This window comes from Notamacropus eugenii, chromosome 6 (genome assembly GCF_028372415.1).
Source record: "Notamacropus eugenii isolate mMacEug1 chromosome 6, mMacEug1.pri_v2, whole genome shotgun sequence".
Classification (NCBI taxonomy): domain Eukaryota; kingdom Metazoa; phylum Chordata; class Mammalia; order Diprotodontia; family Macropodidae; genus Notamacropus; species Notamacropus eugenii.
In genome coordinates, this window is record NC_092877.1 from 136,002,517 (window position 1) to 136,011,674 (window position 9,158).

Consider the following 9,158-nt stretch of genomic DNA (forward strand, 5'->3'; position numbering starts at 1 on the left):
GACATTCCATTTCTGATATAGATTGCTTCCCTACTTAAGTAATCTGGTAAGTCACATTACCAGAAGCTCATCATGTTGATTCTGGAATTGGGATAGTACTCCCAAGCTCAAGAGAGCCATCAATCTCAGCCTTCCTGGTAGCTGGCATCACAGGCTGCCACCATGACTAACTGTATTCTCTACAAGGTAATTTGATATGACCTGCTAAAGCTCTAGGATGAGCTGAGCACCAGAAAAGTATATGAAATTAATTACTGAGCACTTATTAGGCATGGGTACTGGGCTAGGTACAGAAAGGAAAATATATGCAGAGGATCTTATGTCTCTAGAATTTATAAAAAGCAGAAACTTTCACGACCTCTAGGTGGCAGATAAACACTACTACAGATTAATAAGTTTTAAAATTCTGGAACAAAATGTTAAAAGCTCAAATGCAGATATCTATAAATAAGATAAAAATATCAAGCAACAGATCTAGAGAAAAAAAAGAAAAAGGACAGCATTTATAAGAATATCAGAAGTTAAAGTACAACAAATCTAAAGGATACTACTAAGCGACCAAAAGCAGAAAAATTATAATTTTCATAGCCATACCAAATATATTTTATGTTAAATGGAAAAAACAGGCCCATTGATAGGAGCATATTTTAGAAAAACTGAGACACCTAGGTAAGTAAAACAGTCAGGTTTCTTTTACCTTTTATTGGTAAAACCAAAGTTATTACCATTAATATGATATCTCTAATAAAATTATAAAGGTTACTTGATAATTAAGATAGTAATCAAAAGGTATATATAGAATTATATTTGAAATGTAAACATCAATGGAATCACCATTCATAATATATTTATTTTCCAGTTGACTTCTTAACATTCTCTCTTAATGTTATTATTTGAATACCTACACATACATAAATAAATCTTAATTTATTTAGAATCCACTAACCCACAGAATTGCACTGTGGACAAAGACTCTTCAAAGTGACCAGAAAAGTGAAGCTGGTCAAGACTCACTGAAAATCAGCGCATGTATCCTCTTCTGGTGCAAATTCTACATCCAGTATCATTGATTTCTGTACCACATAACAGATGGGTTCCCTGAAAAAGTGTAGGTAAATCACACTGTTACAAATCTGGAATTGGACTAGATTACCTAAACTCCCTTTCAACTCAAATTCAATTTGTATACTGTTTCAAACACATAGGAAAAATTGGTTATTTAAAATAACAGTATGCTAGATATTTTTTTATTAAGCAAGAGATATTTTATAACACTTTTTTTAATGAGTTTGAATTATGATAAACAATACTGAATTTTTTAAAAATAGGGCACACCTTGTCCCCAGTGGAATGCAAGTAAACTGGCTGGGTTAGGCTAGGGAGTGCTCTCTATACAAATTCAGCTTAAGTAGTCCATGAAAGAATCTCAACTGATCAACACAAATGAATACCAGTGATAACCAGAATCTTTCTTCTCATGATCATTTTTTATAATTCCATTTTATAAAGTAATTCTCAACTGCACTATACACTAATGAAAAAAGAATTCATCAGATTTTGACTTTTTCTCCAAAGTCCTACTTTACATTTGTTATTAACTTCCTATATCATATTCCACAACTCTTCTCAATATTTTCTTCCCTCCCTGTACCTCTACTCATAGCGTGGCCTAATCTACTTCATACCCTTCCAGACCATGATCTAACCTAGAATCTTATACTTCACTGAGAAGACTGACACAATCTGACATCAATTATCTTGGTCCGCTTCCTCCACTCCTGATAGAACATACATGATCATAACCCAAGCTCTACTCTTTCACTCTGGTCCCTGAAGAATGTCTCTTCCACTTGATAGCCCTTTGAATGTATGAAATAATTATCACCTGTACTCCCCATGAACTCTTCTCTTCTTCAGACTAAATGTTCTCCAGCTGATCTTTATATAGCATGACATCAAGATCCTATACCATCCTGGTTGCCTGTCTACAACTTATAATATCTTTCCTAAAATGTGACACCCAGAATTTAATACCGTAAATTAAACTCCCAGATGGAGTTTGACAAGGGCAGGGTACAGTAATACTATTACCTTCCTAGTCATTTGTTTCTCTAAATGCTACCTACAAACATCTTCACTTTCCTAGCTTGTCATATCATACTGCTCATTTGTATTTAGCTTGTAGTTCACAAACACTCCCAGATTTTTTTCTGAAAAATTAGCCCATCTTGTACTTATATGGGTAAACCAGCACTACCAACACATAAACAAGAAAACTGCACCCACCTAAATCAGTGTATTATTCTTGTTGAGTATTCTTTCCATGGTGCAGCTAAATAAACCTATTTTTACTGTTAGATGGCTTACAAGTGTCTCATTTCAGTAGAATTCCAAATCTGAAGCATTAAGCCAGTATGAATCAGGCCCAGCACCAACTAGGACTAGCAAACCATAGGAGGTGAAGAGATCACCAAGCAAGATATAGTAGCTTACAAAACTTTTTTTAATTTATGTGTGCATGTGTATAGGCCTAGGAAAGAGCCTTGGGAACCACTCATAGTATAAATGAATGGATAAAGGTCAAGTACAGGAGACTAAAAACACTGAGAACACCATCATGAAAACCCAGAGGAAAAAAGAGCATTTAGGAGGAGAAAGTGATGAATAGGGTCAAATGCTGCAGACACATTGTGAAGGACATGAATAAAAGGAAAGAAGAGAGATGAAATTTGAAAATTAGACTAACAATTTTGGAGTGAGCTATTTCAGTTGAATGATAGAATCAGAAGTCATTTGTTTGGTTGAGGTATAAATATTGATTACTGTCTTTTGAAAGTTCTTTGGGACTTTCAAGCATTCTTGATGAAAAGACCAGAGCTGAACAGAAAATTTGACTTTCAAACACAAGAATCAAAAGAAGCATGAAAAGGTAAATGGGAAAGATAAATCATAAGGGACTTACTAAAGTTGAACTGTTTACATTGCTACATGGAAAGATAATATTTGTAACTCTTGAAACTTTTCTCAGTATTGGGGTAGTTGGAGACATTATTTATGTATATATATATATATATATATATATATATATATATATATATATATATATATATATATATATATATATATATACACATATATAGGTGAGGGCACAAGGTGAGTTGAATAGGAAGGAATGAGATCTAAAAAAATAAAATTAAGGTGTGAGAAAGGAATATGTGAGAGAGGTGTGAGGAGGAGAAAGGGAGAAATATAATGGGGCAAATTATCTCTCCTAAAAGAGGCAAGAAAAAGCTTTTTCAATGGAGGAGAAAGGGGGGAGGTGAGAGGGAAAAAGTGAAACTTACCCTCATCACATTTGACTTAAGGAGGGAATAACATGTGCACTCAATTTGGTATGAAAATCTAACATTACAGTAAAGTAGGGGAGAAGGGGATAACTGGGGTGGGGGAATGATAGAAGGGAGGGCAAATGGGAGGAGGGAATAGTAAGAAGTAATCACTTTAGGGGAGGGACAAGGTCTAAAGAGAGAACAGAATAAATAGGGGGCAGGATAGGATGGAGGGAAATATAGTTAGTCTTTCACAATATGACTATTATGGAAGTCTTTAGCAAAACCACACATATATAGCATATACTGAATTGCCTGCCTTCTCAGTGAGGATGGGTGAGGAGGGAGGAAGGGAGAGAAGTTGGAACTCGAAGTTTAAGGAATGAATGTTAAGAATTGTTTTTGCATGCAACTGGGAAATAAGAAATACAGGTAAAGGAGTACAGAAATCTATCTTGCCCTACAAGAAAAGGGAGAAGATGGGGATAAGCGAGAGGTGTGATAGAAGGGAGAGAAGATTGGGAGAAAGGGTAATCAGAATGCACAGTGTTTGGGGGCAGGAGAGGGGAGAGATGGGGAGAAAATTTGGAACTCAAAATCTTGTGGAAATAAATGTTGAAAAGTAAAAATCAATAAATTTTTTTTAAAAAAGTTCTTTCATTTGAATGGACTGAGGAACTTTATTGGTCCAACTAGAGAATCAGAGTTGTTTTCCAAAAACTGATCATCACTGTCACAATAAGAGGTGCTGTAACACCTTCTAGGAGTTATTGTTTCAGTGGTATTATCTTATTTCTTATGGTCCCTCTCCATTTTTATATTTTGGGTATGTTGGAAAGAGCAGCAATCTCAGAAAGACCAAAGTCTGATGATTCATAGGTTCCTTAACACCTGTAGAACTCTGGGCAGGCTATTTAACCTTACTATCAGTACACCTCTGGGCTAGTCATTGATCAATAGAGCCTGTTTCCTTATCCATAAAAAAGGATAATAATATCTCCCTCAGAGCACTCTTGAGTAAGGGAAGTACAGGAGACTGAATAACATGACTGATATAAACATTTAATCATTCATTAAACTGATACATAAAACCATTGTTTTTTTACCCAGTGAACTAATTAATGACTTTAATGTGCCACACTAGAATCATGAAATTTTAACAGCTGGAAGGAGCTTCAGGAGCCATCAAGTTCAACTTTTACTTCTATAAAAATCTCCTCTACACATACCTGACATGTGATCGTCTAGCCTTTGTTTGTAGACCTGCAATGCTCATATTATCCTGCCTCCAAGAGAAACCACCCAAGTTTACATCTTTAAGAAGTCTAGAAATTCTGGAAAAGGGGATGTGAAGGAGAGTTCTTCAAAAATTTGCAATTTGACTTTAAGATCACTGTATCAGAGAGCATAGAAACAAGATAAAAATTGTCTCCTAATTTCTCCAACACATACTTCCTCTTCTTATGGATCTCTTGCCTATTGTCCATTGTTTTCTTTTCTCTCAATTTGTCTTCCTGTCCTAATACTTAATCTATCAATAAGCATTTATTAAGCACTTACAATGTGCCAAACACTGTGCTAAGTGCTGGGGATACAAAGAAAAGCAAACCATTCCTGACCTCAAAAAGCTTACACTCTAACAGGGGAGACAGTAGGTAAATAACTTGCATACAAGATACATATAGTAGATGAAAGTAAATGGAAGATAATCTGAGAGAAGGTACTAGTTGCTACAGGAAAGGGAAGGGATTCAAAAGACAGGATTTGAGCTGAATCTTGAAGGAAAGAGGTGGAATGTCATAATCAAGGCCAGTACAATGATAAAGGGCATGGAAGGAAGTCAACTGTAAGAAGAATGGAAAGGTGGGAACAAACAATGTTATGAAGAGCTTAAAGGCCAAATAGAGGAGCTCATATTTGATTCTAAAGATATTAACCACTGGAGTTCACTCAGGAGGAACCAAGGAAAGATGATATTGTCAGACCTATACTTGAGGAAAATTACCTTAGCAGGTGAATGGAGGATGGATTGAATTGGGGAGAGACTTTTGAGGCAAGGAGACCAGTTGGAGAACTATTTTAACAGAGAACTCATGATAGGTTAATGGTTGTGGGAAGAAAAGGGGATCTATATAAAAGATATTGAGAAGGCAGAAACAGGATTTGTCAGAGGACTGGATATGTGTGGTAAGAATGAGGAATCAAGTATAATACCAAAGTTGTAGGACTTCTCAACAGTAAGAGGAAAGTTTGGACAATGGGAAGATTTTAAGGGAAAGATGAATTCTGTTTTGAACATGGTAAATCTGATATGTCTACAGGATATCCAGTTCAAAATGCTCAATGATTTCAGACTGGAGTTCAGAAAAAAAAAAGACGAGTTTGATATATAAATCTTGGAATCATCTGCATAGAAATGATAACTGAACCTATGGGAGCTGATGAGATCACCAAGACAGACCGTACAGAGTAGAAAAAAAGAAAAGAAAAGCCTAAGGCAGAGCCTTGGGGGTCATCCACAGTCAGTGGGTAGACATGGATGAAGACCACCAAAGCAGAGTGAGGAGCATACATGAGAATGCAGAGAAATGAATGTCAAAAACCCAGAGAGGAGAGTTCCTAGAAGATGATCAACAGTATATCAAAGGCTGTAGAGAAGTCAAGAAGGACTGAAAGAGACTGTTGGATTTGAAAATTACTGGTAATTTTGGAGAGGGCTGTTTCAGTTGGATGAGGTTAGAAAAGACTGTAAAGGGTTAATGGGAAAGTGAAAGAAAAGGAAGTAAAAATATGTAGTGTAGATGGCTTTCCCCAGGAGTTGACATAGGTAGGAGATATACAGGGTGATAGACAGTGGGCAGTGAAGGATCAAGCAAGGATTTTTTAAGAAGGGGGGAGATATTAATATGCTTAAAGGGAAAGAGCTAGTACGTATGGAGATTGAAGACTAGAGAATGGGGATAAACGTGGGGGCAATCTGTTGGAGAAGGTAGGAAAGCATGGCATTAAGGGTACATTAAGAGGTTAGCCTTGGCAAACAGAAAAGCCACCTCATCATCAGAGACTAGAGTGAATATCAGGGAAGAAAAATGTCTAAATGATGTAAGATGAGGAGGGGGCACAGGGGAAGCTCTTAGTGAGTAGTGTTAATTTTTTTCAGTGAAGTATGAGGCTAAGTCTTATCATTTCAATTGATATGATGAAAGGAAGGGGTTCCATGAGAGCCTTGAGGAGACAAGTAAATCTGGAACAACCACTATGGAAAGCTGGATAGTAAATTGATTAGGAAAAAGCAGAATTGCACAAAAATGTAGGGTTTTTTTTCCCAATGATTTATTTAAACAATTTTTCACATGCGCATTTTAAAAAACAATTTGTTCTATCAAGTGTTTCTTTTGAGCATTTCGAGGTACTTTATGAACTGAACAAATCACTTTGTAATTCCCTAACAGTCGGTCAAGCACTGTGCTAGAGCTAGATACAAAGGCAGAAAACAGTCCTTGTTGTCAGGGGATTCACAGCCTAATAATGGGGGAGACAACTTGAAAAGATATCAGCAAAGAAGTATGCAGGATGCATTGGAGATAGTCGCAGATGTAAGGAACTAGCACTAAGGGGTCAGATGGCCAGGAAGTCCTTCTCTTAGAGCACAGAATTTTAGTGGCAACTTAAAGGAAACCCAGAGATAGAGATGAAGAGTATTCCAGGTATGAAGAACAACCAAAAAATGCCTGGAGTGGGGAAATGGAAGGTGCAAGCAACAACAAAGGAAGCCAGAGTCACAGAGTAAAAGAGGGGAGGGGAAAATAAGGTAGAAAAGATGGATGATAAAAAGGGAAAACAGGTACTTTCATGCACTGTTGGTTGTGCTATGAACTGTAATTTGGAACTATGTCCCCAAGCTAGCAATACCGCTGCTAGGTCTTGTGCGTTCTTCCTTTGGTTTTGACTAGGACCATGACATCAGGGAAGTGAAGACATGGCTTGCACTTGACTTTGCTTTGAGTGAAGGAGGGCTGTGCAAGGTCACCAGCCTCACTTCTTCCCTCCAGAGCCATGTCAGTCCAGTGGCCAGACATTCATCAGGATGACTGGAGATGGCCCAGGATACAACAGGCCTCTTCAAGAAGTCAAGGGATGGCCCCTTTAATTAGAAAAAAAAAATCAAGCTGGGAAGGGAAGACCTTCAGGGCTGCTATTCCAAAGAGAAACAGTTACCAGTGATATTCACTGTAATCCAGGAGGGCCCAAAATACAGCCATTAAGTGAAGCTTGGAGAGGGAGCTATTGTGGTCCAGAGTATGAGATTTACTGAGGTTAGGAAGGGAGGGAGGGAGGAAGGAAGGAAGGAAGGGAGGAAAGGAAGGAGGGAAGGAAAGAAGAAGGGAGGAAGGGAGGAGGGAGGAAGGGAGGAAGGGAGGGAGGAAGGGAGGAAGGGAGGGAGGGAGGAAGGAAGGGAAGGAAGGAAGGAAGGAGGGAAGGAAAGAAGAAGGGAGGAAGGAAGGAGGGAGGAAGGGAGGGAGGGAGGAAGGAAGGAAGGAAGGAAGGAAGGAAGGAAGGAAGGAAGGAAGGAAGGAAGGAAGGAAGGAAGGAAGGAGGGAGGGAGGGAGGAAGAAGGAAGAAGGAAGGAAGGAAGGGAGGAAGGGAAGGAGGGAGGGCGGAGGGAAGGAAGGAACGGAAGAAGGAAGGAAGGAAGGGAGGGAGGAGAGAGGGAGGGAGGAGGGAAGGGAGGAAGGACAGTCCAAGCTAACTGGCCGCTTCTGGCCATCAACATTTACCTTCCTTTGGAGAGGACCGCGGAGCTCCCCAGCGGACCGGGTCCCCCTCAGGGAGCTCCGTCCACACTGTGGAGGAGGACCACACATCAGAAAAGACGACCCAACTCGCCGCTGACTGACAGGAGGGACGGAGGGTCACCCGGTCACCAGCCTCCTTTTTTCCTCCTGCTTGGCAGTGTGTTCCAACAGTCTAAGGTGCTGGATTTGGGCTCCACTCTCTTTGGAGCTGTGGGTTCGAATCCCACACCTGCCGACCGGGTTTTAGTAGCCGGGGGCTACTAGGTCTATACCTCAAAGGGACCACCAAAAGGGGAAAGAGACCATATATACAAAAATATTTTTAGAAGCTCTTTCCATGGGAGCCAAAAATTGGAAACTGAGGGGGTTTCCCATCGACTGGGGAAGGCTGGGTAAGGGAAGGCATGTGGATGGGATGGAACACCTCCGAAAGCCTTGGGACTCCCCACGACTCCGGGGGACCCCCCACGACCTCGGAGGATCCGCCACGAAACCTGCCGCCTACCGCCGAAGACAGAGGTGACGCACTCGGAGGCACGTGCTTTTTTTTCCTCGGACAGGGCTACGGTGTGCACGCCTTCTTTGTACGCACTTGTAACAAGCTTTCTCAGAGGGGCAGAGAAGGGAGGGAGAGACTTCAAGCTGAAATCAAAGCTGAGGGGGAAGGTAGAAAGGGCCAGGTGCCGGAGGGCTTGGAACGCAAAAGGGTTTTTTTAAATCTTCGATCCTGGAGGCGAGGGTGGGCGGAGGGATTCCCCTCACCCACCGGTCCGGCCCGCTCCCTAGCCTCAGGGGGCGGGGGTCTGGGGAGCCCTCCAATCAGAAAACGTCCACGTGCGCCTGTCTAATTAGCTCCACCCCTCCTACCAGTAGGAAGACGGAGAGTGGGCGGGTGCTCGAACCACAATCAGTCACACCACTTACACCCACCCAACTTTCCGGCTTCCTAGGTCCCCGCCCCTTCGCCACGACCGGAAGCGCCTACTCCGGTTTCCTAGCAGCCGCACGACAGCGCCTCTCCGACGTCCAGGAC

At 40.6% G+C, this 9,158-nt stretch overlaps 1 protein-coding gene across 1 annotated transcript in view; it reads right to left on the bottom strand.

Moving 5' to 3' along the window:
* The window catches only part of LOC140511854 (uncharacterized), a 77,730-nt gene extending 68,672 nt beyond the window's left edge, over positions 1-9,058 (bottom strand). Inside the window, exons 1-2 of the mRNA XM_072621076.1 lie at positions 8,108-9,058; positions 1,015-1,098 (exon numbers count right to left, since the gene is read on the bottom strand). The gene's annotated coding sequence lies outside the window, so the exon portion shown is untranslated. The remainder of the gene's footprint in view (positions 1-1,014; positions 1,099-8,107) is intronic.
* Positions 9,059-9,158: the final 100 nt, after the last annotated feature.